The sequence below is a fragment of the Camelus dromedarius genome, chromosome 2, assembly GCF_036321535.1.
Source record: "Camelus dromedarius isolate mCamDro1 chromosome 2, mCamDro1.pat, whole genome shotgun sequence".
Lineage (NCBI taxonomy): Eukaryota > Metazoa > Chordata > Mammalia > Artiodactyla > Camelidae > Camelus > Camelus dromedarius.
Genome location: NC_087437.1, coordinates 54,295,366 through 54,311,507, shown reverse-complemented (window position 1 = coordinate 54,311,507; position 16,142 = coordinate 54,295,366). Strand labels below are relative to the sequence as shown.

Below are 16,142 nucleotides of genomic sequence, written 5' to 3'. Positions count from 1 at the left end.
CTTCCTTCCTTCCTTCCTTCCTTCCTTTCTTCGTTTCTTCCTTCCTTTCTTCGTTTCTTTCTTTCTTTTCTTTCTTTTCTTTCTTTCTTTCTTTCTTTCTTTCTTTCTTTCTTTCTTTCTTTCTTTCTTTCTTTCTTTCTTTCTTTCTTTCTTCCTTTCTTCCTTCCTTTCTTTCTTTCTTTCTTTCTTTCTTTCTTTCTTTCTTTCTTTCTTTCTTTCTTTCTTTCTTTCTTTCTTTCTTTCTTTCTTTCTCTTTCTTTCTTTCTTTCCTTTCTTTTTTACCTGAAAATGGAGATTCTGAGATTATTAACCACCTAGGGCCGTTAGGAATACGGTGAGGCCCCTGTGAAATGCTTATTGGAGGATAGGCACCTCCTACACTCTTGATACTTGTCTGCTGCTGGCTCCTGGGCAGAATCCTCCTTGCTTCCCCTATCCTGGAGACTAATAACACGTGAGGAGGAGGCGAGAAGGGTGATGGGTCATCCCGAATTTGGAACCGAGACATTCTTTTCAGATCATGAATCCTCTGGCTCTTAGGAACAGATTATCCAGGATTCGAAGCATGGTAATTGAAAGAAGTGGAGTCTGACTGAGTCAACACAAAGCTCTTCATTCTGATCTATTCACCAGTAATTCAGGAGTTAAGCAAGCCCAGCCTCTGGGCCAGTAGTCTCCATTCTGGCTCCAGTTGGGAGAACCAGGGATATGAGGAGGGAAAAGGACTGACCTGGGATTCTCGGGACCTGAGTTCGTCCTCTCTCTCACTTTGTGACCATGGCCCATTCATTCCCTCTCTTTGGGCCTCAGTTTCTCATCTGTCAAATGAAGAAACTGGATTAGAAGCTTCACAGGGCTAATCATCTCAGAGCTCCGTGGAAAATAAGAATGTCCATAACCCCTCAAGGCATCTCTGTTTCTTCTCACCAGACTACCTGTGCCAAAGAGTGAGGTCTGAGTTGAATGAGAATCAACCTGTGAAATAGTGTTTTACATATTCAAAGTGCTTCCATCCTCACTTACCTTGCTCTAGCTTTACAAACAGCTCAACGGGGGGGCAGAGAGGTGGATGTCATAATCCCCCGTTACACAGACACACATCTGAGGCTCAGAGAGAGCAAGAGGCTCAGGGCGCGTTGCTCAGTAGAGGCAGGGCAGTACCCTTGCGATCCCAGCTCTGATTTTCTCTGCCAGGGCTCTCAGGACTGTGATGGTTATACAGCTGGGTTGGTTCCTTGGGCCAAAATGGGCGCCTCCTCCCCATCTCCCTCCCCTGCCCAGGCTCTGCCATCTCAGTCCTTGCTTGGCTTCCCAGTCAGAGAGGGATGTGGGGAAGCTGAGTCTGGGGTGAGGACATGAGCTGAAGCCCCAGGAGGACTTCGTTTCACCCTCTCTGACACTTCCTCCCCCGTCCTGCACTGATGTCCTAGTCCAGGTTCCATCTTCTGACCAAACCTCCCTGTGAGGGCACAGGAGATGGTGGCTGTTGTCCTCCACGTCTGCAGACAAAGAGTGCTGAGGACAGAGGCAGGGCACGGGAGCAACCCAGGCCGAGTGTGACAGTGAGACTTCTGAGCTGTGCGGTTGACCTGCTCTGATGGGTTGAAGACAAGTAATTGGGCAGAAAGTCATGCACCTGGAAGATCAAAAGATAAGCTTCCAACGAGGGGGTGGGGAAGGTAGCAGTGAACATGGGTGTACGAGTTACTGCGGAGAATTAGTCAAGGAGATTTGGAGGCATGGAGGCAGCTCCATGGAATCATCTCTCACACCCATCCCCTCCCTCCGTTTTCACTGCCACCACCCTGTCACTTCTCACCCAGGAGGTCGCAGGCGCCTCCTAGCTGCTCTCCCGGCTCCAGCCTCCTCCTGCTCCATTCCACCCCCACATGGATCCCAGCCTACCTGTTGAGCCATAGTCCTCGGAGCTCCGTCTGAGCACGCAGCCGGGCTGAGCGACTCACTCTTCCTGGTCCTGTACTTTTCCATCTCCGGATGTCGCTGCTGGTGTTTTTTTCCGGCTGCTCAACTCTCCCTGGGAGTGCAAATCCAACCTTATTCTTTCAGGCCCACTTCAGGGCCACTTCCCGTGTGGTATCTTTCCTGGTCCTGCCCCTGCCCCCTCCCAGAGGAGCGACCCCTCACGCCTTGAGTCTATCTAATACCTGATGGTTCAGTCTCCTCTTTTAGAGCTTTTGTTGCGATCTACCTGGTGTTGCCATGATGTCTGTGCCTGTCCGGTCTCTCCTGCTGGACTGGGAACATCTTGCAGTCAGGAAAGGGACGACTTTCGAGTTTGTATCCCTCAGTGTCTGGGCTGCTATTTAGTTATTGGATGAATCCATAAGGACATAAGTCAACGAGTGCTCGTTGCAACAGGAAACAGAAGAGCTCTACCATCTAAGCTTCAAATAAAGTTAACCATAAACTCACAATTAAACTCAGAATGTCACTTTGAGGCATGTGTTAGGAGGAAACACAAATAAATACATTCAAAGAAAGGTGGATATGAAAGAAAAGAGCCTTGCACGAGAGTGCAACCCAGGGGACCAAGAAAAGAGGTACAAGGGAGATGACAGTGTTTGTTTTATGCCTGGTAACAGGAGAAGTCAACAGAAGCTGGAAGAAGCAACTTAGGGTGGGACCAGATGAATCATAAGGCTTCCACTTAACCCTTAAGTGGCCTCAAGGTCTTCCCCATGATAGAAGTCACAGGGAAGAAGAGTGCCCGGCACACTGGTGAGCATTAAGAGTTACTGAATTCACCCACACTTAGTATTTCCCCTGAGCCAGGCCAATGCAGAATATCAACATGGATGAGACACAGCTCTTGGTCCCAAAGGGTTCACGGTCTGCTTGGAAAAAGACCACATGGTTCCGAGTAATCATGACAAAGCCTACCATGTAATGTGTATGTGTATGTGTGTGTGTGTGTGTGTAAGAATGTATATAACATGTGCCATGGGACTATGGAAGAGGCACAGGTAATTCTAAGTGAGGGAAAGGGGAGGCAAAGACAAAGATGAGGGAAGATGTTATGGAGAACATGTTTGGGAAGTGGAGGCTTCAAGAATGGGCTGGCTTTCCACTGCTCTCCAGAAGTCATCTGTGAGAAGGCATCATGGTACAAGTTAAAGGCCAGAGGTTGTCCGAGGAAGTCAAACCAGATTGAGTCAAGGCATGAGGGATTGTCATGTCCAAATAGGCAGCAGTGGTGTCCTTCTTATCCAAGAACAATGGGTATTGACTGACCAGTGTGTGTGTCTCAGAATGAGTGAAAACCGCACACTGCTTTGTGTGTGTCTCTCTGTGGGTATGTATGTGTACAGGAAGGCTAAACAAAACCAAGAAATGGAAAACGCTGCTGAAAAAAATGAAAAGTAGTTCCTCTTCTCCAAACCTAGCCCTCCCTGTGCAGGTGGAATGAAGGACGGGATCCCTACGGGAGGAGCTGGTGGAAAGGGAGCCTTCTGTTGACCATTCTTGGCTTATGAAAAGTGAAAGGCGGAAAAGAACGTGCAGAAGGTGGGCCGTTTCCCGCGTGGGCAGACGCTGTTTATTCATAGCCCCATCTGCATAGGTAAATCGGGGCGGTCAGCAGTGCAGCACGAGGCCGCCGTGGCTGTGCAGCTGTGTGAAGAGGCTCCAGCATCGGCTGCGGTGGGGAGTCCCCGAAGCCACTCAGGCTCCCAGTGGCTGCACTGTCTGGGGTGGGGGGAGGGAAAGAGGGAATAATGCAGTGAGAGACTGTCAGAGAGGACAGGGGCCCGAGGACCATTTTGGTTAGCTCCTCTATTAAAATAAAGCAGTTTTTATTAAACCGAAGTCAAGAGGGGCAAGGGGCTTTTCCACGGTCTGTCCCAAGTCAGTGACTGTCGGAACCTTGGCAAGAACCCGCATCTACTGACTAGCGGGCTAGTGCTGCGTCCTGCCTCCTTGCAAGACTGACGTGGAAGAGAGGGACAGACAAGGAAGATGACGGGGTGAAGAGCCCTGGGGTGCCCCGTGAGACCCGCGGTGCTCGCTCCTGACCTGTTCCCTGCCAGTCCGCACATGCAGCTCCAAGCCGCCACGCTCCCGGGACCACCGAAAGTTAGGGCGGAATTAGTCTTCCATAAAGAAGACATTCAATGTGCTCATGAAATTTGCAAGCTGTTTTTGTTCGTTTAAGTCTTTTAAAATCTCTCCAATGTTGCTTTCGTGGGCAGGGGACTTACTGTCCCCAGTGAGAGCTGAAGATCTTGAATGGCAGAAAGATGAGCATTAAGACATTCATGCTTGTTCCACGAATTTTACTTTATGTTTCGAGGAGATCAACCCCAATTTTATTTTAGGTTTTTAAGGTAATTAAGCTGAGAGGCAGTTATGCTCTACTGAGAAGAGCATTAACCCTGACCATCAGAAAACCTGGGTTCAAATGCCAGCTCTCTTGCTTCCTAACCTTTTTTAATTTCGTTAAGGCAGTTTCTCTTTCTGATCCTCAATTTCCTAATCATAAAATGGGGATATTCGTAATTCATTAATATTAATAAATTATAATATTAATACGCTCACTTAAATTTATTTAACAGATATTTATGAAGCCTCTATTATGTGCCAGGTACATAAAATCATGTGCAATAAAATCATGAATAAGGCAGCTGAAATGCCTACTCCCTCAGAGTTTATAATAGAGATTAAATGTGATAACATGTTTCAAAGAGCTTACCACAACGCCAGGCATGCAGTAGCTGCTTAATAAGTTTTAAAATTAGAACTCTCACAACATTGGGTGCTGGAAGAGGGATATGAGCTTTAGTTGTGCCACCAACCAGCTGGGAAAACTCAGAAAGCTCTGGATACCTAAGTCTTTCCAGCACTGCCCCTTGGCTTGTGTAAACTTCAGCATAAATGCTTAGGGACCTTTTCACGTTTCATCATTCTCATAGGGTTTTTGCAGACAGAAAACCCTTTTGCTCATGTCATATAGGGACCCTGTGTTACTGGCCCTAAACATGTCTGTTGAATTGTCCTTGCCCCCATGGATCCATTCCAAGATGTGAAACGAAATTTTTAATTGTTCTTTCTGTTTATTGCTTGCTTTCTACTTAACCTTTATCTGGCTATTAGTAAGCAGCTTAGCTGAAAATGAACAAAAATTTGATGAAATCTGCTTTATCCTTAGATGAACCTACTTTCACAGGGAATGGGGATGGGGCAGCTAGTGGCCAATAATTGTGGTCAATGAAATTTCCACCCAGTTGTGTTGGTCCATTTTAAGGGACTGGTAAAACTCCTTTCCAGTGATGGTATATCAAAGAGAGTTTCAGAAGTGGGCTGGGGTCCCACAACTACCACTTGCTAACCAAGTTGATGCCAGAAAATCACGGGCAGTAGGGAGAAAGAACACTATCTTGTTCAACCTCTTTATCTTACAGTTAAGAGAACTGTGGTCCATTATTCACAATAACCAAGACATGGAAGCATCTTAAGTGTCCATCAGCAGATGAATGGATAAAGAAGGTGTAGTGTGTGCAACGGAGTATTTTTCAGCCAAAACAAAGAAAGAAATTCCGCCATTTGCAACAACATGGATGGGCGATGAGGGTATGATGCTAAATGAAATAAGTCAGATGGAGAAAGACAGATACTGAATGATCTCACTTATATGTGGAATCTAAAAAAGTCAAACTCACAGAAACAGAGAATAGAATGGCAATTATCAGCGGCTGAGGGGTACAAAGAATACAAACTTCTAGTTATATAATGAGCACGTTCTGAGGACCTGATGTACAGCAGGTGATGTGTAGTGATTAGAGTTCATAATACTGCATTATATACTTGAAAGTTGCAAGGAGAGTAGATTTTAAATGCTCTCACTACAAAAAAGAAATGGTAATTTTGTGACATGATACAGCTGTTAGCTTATGCTGCAGTAGTAATAATTTTGCAATCTCTAAGTGAATCAAATCAACCTTAAACTTACACAATGTTATATGTCAATTATATCTCAACAAAGCTGGAAATAAAAAGGAGGGAAGGGTGGGAGGGGAGAATTTGGTGTTAAACATAATGAGCATAAACTGCCTGCTGGACATGAAAATAAGATACCTGAAAGGCAACTGGAAGGTGATTCTGAAGTTAAGGAGAGAGGGATGTGTTAGAGAGAGAGAGGGAACTGTGGTCCAGAAATGTGAGGTCCCTGCCCTTTAAGATCCATTTACTAATTAGCAGTAGATACAGTGACACAGGCTTCATATAAAAAGTCACAGAGCTCAACTAGAATCTAGGTCTCCTGATTTCCAGTCCACTACTTGTTCCTTCAGTCCTCTCAAGGCTGGAAATACCACTTTATTCTCTTCTTTTAGAATTTAGAAAGTCCCCCTTCACAACTGCTGCCTACATATGATTTCTGTTCATGACATTGACTTTCAACAAATAGGAGGAGGAGCTGGAGAGTTAATATCTGACGGGATGTAAAAAGGAAGAGTCTTCAGACGTTGTATGGACTCTCAAAGGCAGAGATAGAACCCAAATGAATGTAGTACATAGAGGTAAGCTTTGTCTAAATCTAAGAAAGCACCTTTTGACATGCAGGGCTCTCAACACTGGAATGATCTGTGTTGGGAGAGAGCAAATTCTTCACCACTGGGAGTGACCAAGTAGATGCCCATGAAGTGGCAAGTTAGGCCAGGTCAACTTTAAGGTCTCACACATCTTCAATAATCCCATGTGGAATTTATGAGTTTTTATGGTATTTCAATAATCTCTTCTTAAACCCATTTGTGCATCTGCACTTTCAGCCACTTACTACCTCTGGGCTCACTGAGTTTACTGTCTACCGTCAAAAGCATACTTCCTTTCATTTTCCCTAAGTCTAACTCTTGCAAACTTTGGGGTAACGGGAGGTTGGAATGGTTCTGTTTTTCTGAGATTTGCTGATTAAGTACATAGTTCCATTCTATTAACCATTGTAATATCTCCTCTCAGCCTTCCCCCGTTTGACTAAAGAAATCTAATTTTGTTAGGTCTATATTTATACGAACAAGCTTCATCATATTGATGATTTGAATAGTCCTCTGTCCTTCCCGCACCTCCCCAGCTCCACTGACTTTTTGTTGAAGGCTCATGAATAGAACTGCCACATTTTCCCTGAGCCTGCACACTGCTTTCATTTGAATATGGGATAATGTCTTTCTACTTGGCTTCCATATTCCTTCCGATGAAACCCACATGCCTCAGCTTAAGCTACCGGAGTTCAGATTTGTCAGAGCTGATTTCAATTTCTGCCCTGCCACTTATTAGCTGTGTGACCCTGAACATGTCACTGATTTTCCTTTGGAAATTGTGGACAACATTACTCCAAAAATTAGGTAAGAGACTTCTTTGAAAGAGAAGAGCCATGCAAGTGGCCTGCACAGTACCTGGTACAGCATCTATGCTCAGTGCTTGTTTATAGAATTGAAATGAAACAAACTTAAATACATTTCCTGGGCTGTGATACATTAGAGTCTATTGTTTTATAATGAGAGATTGGGGTATAATTTATTTAAGAGCACTGCTTTATATTTGTCCAGACTGAAGCTCAGGTTGTTACATTCCCCCCAACCCACCCCACCCCCATTCTCCTGAGATCTTTATAACCCTAAGATTTTAAGTCTGGGGACTCCCAGATTTATTAGCTCTACAATTGTGGTTTATTAAAATCTCCAAGTCTATATCCTCAACTGTAACATTGAGATAATAGAAATACTTGACCTAGAAACCCAGGCTTTGAACCCAAAGAGACTCAGGATTCAAATCCCAGCTTCACCAATTTCTAGCTTTGTGACCATGGGCAAGTTGCCTAACCTTGCTCAGTTTCCTAATATGCAGAAAGGAAAAGTAACACCCACCTCAAAGAGTCATGGTTATAATTCAATGAGACAACTATGTACAGCATCCAATATAGCCCCTGGTCACACACAGCAGGTTATCCATAGCTAGCTGCATTTCCCCCTGGTGTCAGGGAGCTGTCTAGATGCTCTGTAACCTCTGAAGAGGTGTGTGGCTATTAGCAGCTCTTGTTTGCTGTGGTATTTCTTCCCCCAGAAGCAATACTATGTAATGAAAAGTGCACTGGATTTGGAGTCCAACTGGGATTCGAGTCATGCAAGGTTTGGAAAGACATTCTGCTCCCTCAAGTGTGGCTTCCTCATCTCAAATGGGGGGTGATAGACCTCGCTCTGTGCAGCTCACAGGTGCTCCTTGAGCATCTAATGAAATATTAATGGTGAAACCATTAAGGCAGTCAGAAAATGAGGCACCATGATGACTAGAAATACTTAGTGACATTTGAAAAAGTGAAGATTTCACTCCTTTGTATTCCTTCTTCCATGTCTTTTATTAAAATATGAATTAAAACCCAATTTTGGGTGATTTTTGATTTCTGGAGATCTCTTTGTTAATATTATCTATTTGGGAGAGATTGCAACAATATTACCGTACTATTTCCACGATCTTAATGAAAGATGACATAGTACCATGCTCTGTGATTCTGGAATCAAGCTGCACTTTGATGTAAAACTCCAGTCCGATATCTTGAATCTAAGAAAATTGAAAGCGTTGAGTTTCAATAGTTTCCTACTTAGACCCTAGCCCTAGTCTCCTAGAGAATACTGCTTTGTTAAAGTCCTTTTTATCCCCTAACAGGTTACACTTGTACATTTCCATGACTTCACTCCTTCTTATGGATTCCAGTCATGGCAGCGAGGTTTAGCAGCTTAGACTTCCCAGGTGGCCCCACAGATGGGTGGGAGACCCACTGGCAATGTGACATTCCCTCTGGTTCAGTGGCCATTTATAATGACTGAACATGCATTCTGGACAATAGCACGGCAGTTCTACCCATGACTTACTCCAGAATTCTGGGGTAGATGCGGTCTGCCCAGGTGACTTATTTATTCAGTTTATCCGTTCCATTTAACTGGGGCGGCGGGGTGGGGGGAGCTGGGGGGAAGTGTGGGCAGAAGTACATAGCATGGAGCCCTGACTTGAAAGGCAGGAGATTTGAACTCTTGACCCAAATATGCTACTAACTTGTTGGAAAAAAACTGAGCAAGTCATTTCTCTCTATGGCTCAGCATCTCCACCTGCAACTTGCAGGGGTTGGATGAGATGATCTCTAATGTCTCTCCCAGTTTTGTCATTTTGTGATTCTAAAATATGCTGTCGTTCATAGTTCTTCCTGGCAAGATCATTGAGGGCCAAGGCTGAGGGAGCTGAGACATCTGATAACACACCTCCCTTTCCTGGCCAGCAATCAGAAGGTCCCCCTCAAATAAACTCTAGGTGCACATCCCTAGTTAAGCGCATTAGTCTCTGCAGAACCCAGCAACTGGAGTGGCAGCTGAGACCAGACAAGAGCTCCAAGGAGACGATGGAAAATCATTTGCTTTGATTTTCTATTAGTCAAGTGAATTGTAAAAATACCCATGAATGAAATTTAGAGAAAAAAAATAAAAAAGAGGAAAGAGATTGCCCTGTTTGTTTCATAGTGCTGGCACTGGAATGATAGCTTCATTAGGGCGTCCTGCAGAAGAAAGGGACTTAAACTAGACAGTTCACTAACTTTCATCCTGATGACATTTTCTTGCTGTGTAACCTTGGGCAGGTCTAGCTCCGTCTCTGAGCCCTTATTGCCTCCACCTGTTGATGAGCACCTTGGGCTAAGGCAGTGCTTCTCAAAGTGCAACGTGCATCTGAATCATCTGGAGATCTTTCTAAAACACAGGTTCTGATTCTGTAAGTCCGGAGTGGGGCCTCAGATTCTGCAGTTCTAACAAGCTCCTCGGGGCTTCTGCTGCTGCTAGTCCTTTACTCGTTGAGAAGCAGGGGGCTAGATGATTTTTAAGGACCTTTCCATGATTCAAATAATCCCCACTACGAAGGTGGGAAGCAGAATAGGAAAGCCTCTCTAGATGGTCCATCATCTATATTAAAACACCCTTTCCTTTTGGAAAGATAATAGAATTCCTAAACCGGAGCTTAAGCAAGATGGAAGGTGGGCAGTAATGGGAATATTTGCTCTGGAGCCTGAGGTCATCTGAAAAGATATTGCCGCTTGAAAGGAGAGGAGAGGAGAGAGGGAGAAAGCCTGCTTGAGGCAGGTAGAAAAGCCAGGGAACAACCGTGCACAGAAGCCACAGGCAATGGGGCTGGAAATGTAACCGAGAGCTTGATGCTAATTCTGCTGCAAGGGATGATGGGCCTTGGGTTTAGAGATGCTATCTCAACTACCCTCACGGTATTCCTGCAAACCTGCAGGGGAGCTTCCAGGCTCTCCCCATCATAAAGGGGGACTAGGTGGGGAGACAGAAGGGGCGAGGCTGAGAATACCAGGGAAGGGAGGCTCTGGGATCTGGCAGCAGAGCCTTGGCTTTGACATCCCAGTGACGAACTTGGAACTTGGTGCATCTCTCTCTGCACACGCTTGGCCATAACTTGATAAGGCTCTCCCCATGTCACTCCCTTGGAGCCGCCCGTGGGCAGCGGTGTGGGGGAAGGAAAGTGTCTCAGCAGAACCTGGGTTTCACTTCCTGCCTCGAACACAGAGAGTCATTATATAAATATCAACCTCAGCAGCTGCTACTCTCACCCCTCTTCTCACTATTACTCCCGAGGCCCAGCTCACAGGCAGGCTGCCTGCAGCCTCTCACTTTCCCCAGGTCCCACAGCCTCGCACCAGGCCGGCCAGGTGGGTGCCTGGGGCAGAAATGAATCACAACCTCTCTCTGGCCCTCCAGCCAGCCATGCCCAGTGGCCCTCGCCTCACTGAGCAGGGGAGGCTGTCCTGACCAGTGGCCCACGTTAATCAAATTAAACCTCGTTTACAGACGTGACAGGCAGTCAGCCCATCCATAGAGGCCACAGAATGCACCGTCAGCACTCGCGCTGGTCGAGGTGGGGCCCGTTCATGTATGTAGATTCTAGTCTATGAAATGTACTAAAATCGCCCGAACTTTCAAACCCGTTTTAAGTCAGGAAGGCAGTGTAGCATGGGATAAAGAATAGCCTGGAATGAAAGATCAAAAATGGGTTCGAGTCTCCACTGTAAATGAATACAATCCTCTACTAATCTTCAAACATAAGAAACTCCCCTTGGAACATAGCCTCAGACTTGTTAACTTATTTTATTTCTGAAGATTTTATTTTAAAAACAGAGCAGAACAAAAATCCCAGGCATGTACGTCAAGTCTCCCGGATCGTCAATTTCTTCATCTTTAACATAACGACATGAGCCCTGCTTCTTTTCCAGGGTTGTTACAAAGAAATTATGAGATGCAGGATGTCTCCCTGTCTGCCTGATTGTCCTGACATATAACAGTGTGTGACGGTGTGCATGTGCATGTGCATGTGTGTGTGTGCATGTGCGCTCATGTATAAAAGAGTTAAACTGAAAGCTGTTATCCCGAGCTATTTTAATTACTCATGTCTTAACCATGTTATAGCCATGGCCAGCTTAGAGGCAGAGAAGCTCAGGCAGAGCACAGGAAAATGGCTTCATTGGACTCTTAAATCTGATGGAAAGCAGTGTTTGGAAATCTCAATATCTATGCACACACCAAATGTTGTCAAAACATCAGGCTCATTCTCCCACTTGATCCACTTATGACCCAACAAGATATTTGTGATTTGTTATGAAATGACAAAAATAAACTACTAAGCAGTTTGTTCAGTACGAATCCATTAAACAAATTAAATATACTTCTTTGACAAGAAGACTAAACAAGGATAGATAGTCACCAAAATATTAACTACTGGTAATCTCTGGATGGCGATATTTGTTGGGGGGGGGTGTTAAATTTCTTTCTTGGTGCTTTTGTGGAATGACTGGCCCCTTAAAGAGCACAGAGGTTCAGTACTGTTAGTTTTTCCTCTTCCCTTATGCACACGCGTGAGGTGTCAAGTGAAGGGAAACCAAAGACAAGGGAGCTGAAGCAAGTTACCGCTGGTCCAAGCAGAGTGAGGGTTTGGAGTTACTTATGTTTTTAAATCTGTTTCCCAAGAGTGAGTGATTGATTACTATGTTTGTCAGCTTCCATTCATCCATCCATCTTTCATCGTTCATTCACTTGGTCATCAAATAGTTACTGGGTTGCTTATGCAGCGTAGAGGGAGGGCATGGACTAGATGTCAGAACTGAGGCTCAAGTCCTGCAACCATTTTTCTGAGGCCTTGAGCCCTTTGCTCGTTTGGACGCCTGAGGCTTCCTGATCTATAAAACGGGACTCAAAATGAACACGAAGACTCTTTGAGAACTTCACAGTGCTGAGAAGGGAAAGAGTTCCTGTGAAGTCAGAACACCATGCAGGCAGTACAAGAGAGAAGGGTAAGTCACACAGAACCTGCGCTGTTGAGAAGCTTACGCTCAGGGAGTCTGCTGGCTTAATGCCAGGTCTAGCAGTTTGGGGATTGAAAATCTTCTCTTAACTGGAATCCAGGAAGTCGAGGTTCCAGGTTAGTCTGAGCTGCTGACGTGCTGTGTGACTATGAGCCATTTAGTTTCCCCCTCTGACTCTTTATTTTTTAGCTTTATTTTTAGCTATGAAGGGATTATTAAGCTTGTGTATCTCTAAGGTAACCTGCAGCTTGGACATTCTATGAAATGAGTGGAATCTGGAAAAATGTGAAATGTTAAGATATTGACCGTGAATCACTATGCATCAGGTGCTGGTTTCTGCTTGTGCCGCAAGGACGTGGGAACACTTTAGACAGTACCAGCAACCCACAGGGCAGGTCCTGGGCTGTCGACATGGGTTTTCTGCTGCATCTCTGCTTCCTTGCTTAACTTCCATCACTTTGGGAGAAAGAGAGAGCACAAACTCTTCTACGAAATGACTGGGAATCTGGCTGTAAGTCATGAATAAACATAAATGGCAGGACCCCTTGCAAAGCTTTTTGGCCATGTTTATAAGCTGTTTCTCAAACCTTACTATGAAGTGAGTCTGAATGGGGGAGGCAGAATGGGTGAGCAGTGGGGAGCCACAGATTGGAAATCTGGAGCCCAGGGTCTAGGGCCAGCTCAATCAGTGACTGGTCAATGACATTCATTAATTCATTATTCATTTATTCAGGAAGCATCTATGGAGTACCTACTCCATGTTTTAGATACTGGATTAGACGTATGAGATAATGAGTAAGACATAGTTTACTAGACTATGTGTTTCCTGAAAGCAAGTGTCCTATCCTTATTTCTCCAGTGCCTAAACATGGCCCTGCCCTAAGTGGTACATAAACTAGTGGGGTCTTCGAACAATTAATTTCTTTTCCTGCAACTCTGTGTTCTCAATTGTAAAATGGTTTAAGGGGAGTGAACTTAATGATCTCCAACATTCCTTCTAACCTGGGTGCTCTGTTCTGTGGTTGCATCACCTGGGGTCCTGCAGTGAGAAAGGTTTGCACACAGAGATGGAGCAAAGATCACAGAGCAATATGCAGTCGAGGTGAAATGAAACCGCAGAGCCTCCAGGGAGTGCATGAAGCTAGTAAATCCCCCTCGCGGCCAAGATAAGAAACCCTGGTCCAGAAATTCAGTAAATGTGCTGAGGGGCTGCGGGAACCACAGCACTGGCTCTGGGTCTTGGTGAACCCTTCCCTTAGAGCAGGGCTGAGGCTTATCTGGCATCATGCTGGACAGTGCCACGGCCAGCCCACTGGGCCAGGCTGGGAGTGAAATGTTGTCACTGAACACACTCAAGACAGAGACCCAGAACCTCTGAGTTCCGGTCACAATCCCCCTCCCCCTGCTTTTACTTGTGTCACCAAAACTCTCCGGGGATGGCGACACCTACCTCCCATATTACTGCGATGATTAAATGTGAAAACACATATGAAAGGTCTTCGTAAACTCTGAAGTGCTTTATACATGGAAAATAGAATTAATCTTTGTGAAGGAGGGAGAAATAAAAGGGCGCTTTAAAGAATGATTCAGTGCCACCTAAGCAGGGGGCTGTGTGCCTGGCACTGAAGTAAGCACTTCGTAAAAACCAACTCATTTAAACCTCATGACATGTGGTAGAGGTTATTTTTCCCATTCTACAGATGAGGAAACTGAGTCCCTGGGAGTTTAAGTAACTTGTTCAGGATCATCCTATCAGAAAGTGACAAAGCTAGGACTCAAACCAAGGAAGGCTGGTTGCAGAATCTGTGCTCTCTGCTAATGTGCCCTCCTGCCTCCCTGCATGGAAAAATGTTCTCTAATTCAAGTTAATTCCAGCCAAGAAACGTGGCCTGAGAGCTAGACTGAGCACCGGGCACGTGACAGTGAAGACACAGGAGCATAAGCAAATAAGGAAATACTCCAAGGAACTGGGAAATAGACACCACAAATACGATTGGTACTGAAGTACTGTGAGGAAGAACGTGGAGATGGAAAAGGTGCAGGGGAGTCCAGAGGCTCTGTATGGATCAGACTAGGGAACAAGTTGGTAGATAAGGAGTAGTTCAAGGTGAAGCTGAAAAGGTGAGGTGCTGGCCTAATGGTGAAAGATCTTGAGTGTGAGGCTGAAGTGACTGGGGTGTAGCCTGGAGCTGATAGGGAGCGGTGAAGGTTTCAGAGCAGGTGAGCAGTGCATCAAAAGTGTAATTTTAAGAGAGTTAAACCAGCAAAATAGAAGAAAGCCATTCATCTTGGACCAGCACGATTATCATAGTCTGTGGGCTGGTAAAGATGAGGTTAGATGGAAGTTAGTTTTTCAGGTAGGACCCTTCATCAGGGAAAAGAGTGGATGAAAGTTCAGGGATTTAGTGCATCACTGATACTCAGAATGGTGAAGAATGCAGAGGTCGTCCCAGAAGACTGGGTTGAAAGTATGTCAAGAGAGTGACATGTCCCCATCTCACGCTCGACTCTCCTCATGTCATTGTTGAGGGGGTGGCCTCACTTCTGCTGGACCACTTGGGTGACAGAGAATCGTCACCCCAGGAAGTGGCCTGCTCTATCCTTGGGCAGCTCCTCCTGCTACGACGAGTCTTTGTTCTTTTCTTTTCCTTCGTATTTAACTACAAATGCTTAGCACTATTTTATTCTAATCTAGAAATGTCTCCTTAGGCGTGAGCAAGGGAACTTTGTGGGGGTCCAAGAGGAGCTGGATCTGGGAGTCTCAGGACCCTCAGGAGAGATACATAAACTTAGCTATTCAGAGGAGGAAGTCCGGCCAAGTGCGTGAGACTCAGAGCTTCGAGGTGGAAGATAAGAAGGATGTACTGTTTACGTGGCCTCTTCAGCCAAAGCCCACAAACTGGGCTTCCGGAATCACTTTGTTAGTCAAGAAATAGGTGAAGTACCCCAGAGGAATCTCAACTCTAATTTCTTTTTAGAAGCCTCTATCTCTTTTAAATGAATGATTAGGGAAACCTCACAGATCACTCCTGCAAACCGATACCTACTGGGTGCCAGGCAGTGAGATTTACAAGTGGGTTAGGCGGAGCTCCTGTCCCGAGGGGCTCACTCTCTAGGCGGCAGAAGAAGGGGTGAGCAAAAAAAATAAAAAATAAAAAATAAAAAATCTGCAATGTCTACAAAGAAGGTCACAAGTCCAAGCTCCGTGAGGTCAGAACTAGGTCTGTTTTTGTTCATAACTCTGTTTCTCCAGTGCCTCGAAGGAATCCTGGCATAGTCTCAACAAATATTTACTGAATGAATAAATGAGTGAATAAATGTGTGTGACAGCATCTGATCTAAAACCATAATGAGGTTCTTCTGACCTTCAACTTAACACTTTCCTCACTGTAACCTGGTGATCCTTACCTTATAAAGCCCCCTGTGAAGCTTGTCTTGGCAGGCAGATGTTACCGGATCGAGGACAGACACAGTGGTATCTATCGCTTTCTGTGACAACAGCGCCCATCCCAGTATGGGTTCCTTGGCCACATGTCGAGTCAGCAGGAGCCTGACTTCTTGAGTGAACTTGGACAAGTCACTTAAACTCTTAGAACTTCAGAGCATCCCATCTCATTCACATTAGTTATTAAATAATTTCATTCTGGAAAAGAGCTTGGCCTTGTTGAGAAAGGAACCAAGTGGACTCCGCAGGCCTCTTTCCTAAAGCAGCTCAATGTTATCAGAGCATTCAGACTCAAAGGTTAGCTCCAGGGAGCAGGTGACATTAGAGGGGTATTTG

At 45.2% G+C, this 16,142-nt stretch overlaps 1 long non-coding RNA gene across 1 annotated transcript; it reads right to left on the bottom strand.

Annotated features, from left to right (window-relative positions):
- Positions 1 to 728: 728 nt before the first annotated feature.
- On the bottom strand, positions 729 to 2,108 carry LOC116153438 (uncharacterized). Its single transcript, XR_004137172.2, has 2 exons — positions 1,906 to 2,108; positions 729 to 818 (listed from the first exon to the last, which is right to left on the bottom strand). It is a non-coding gene; the product is annotated as an uncharacterized LOC116153438 (long non-coding RNA).
- Positions 2,109 to 16,142: the final 14,034 nt, after the last annotated feature.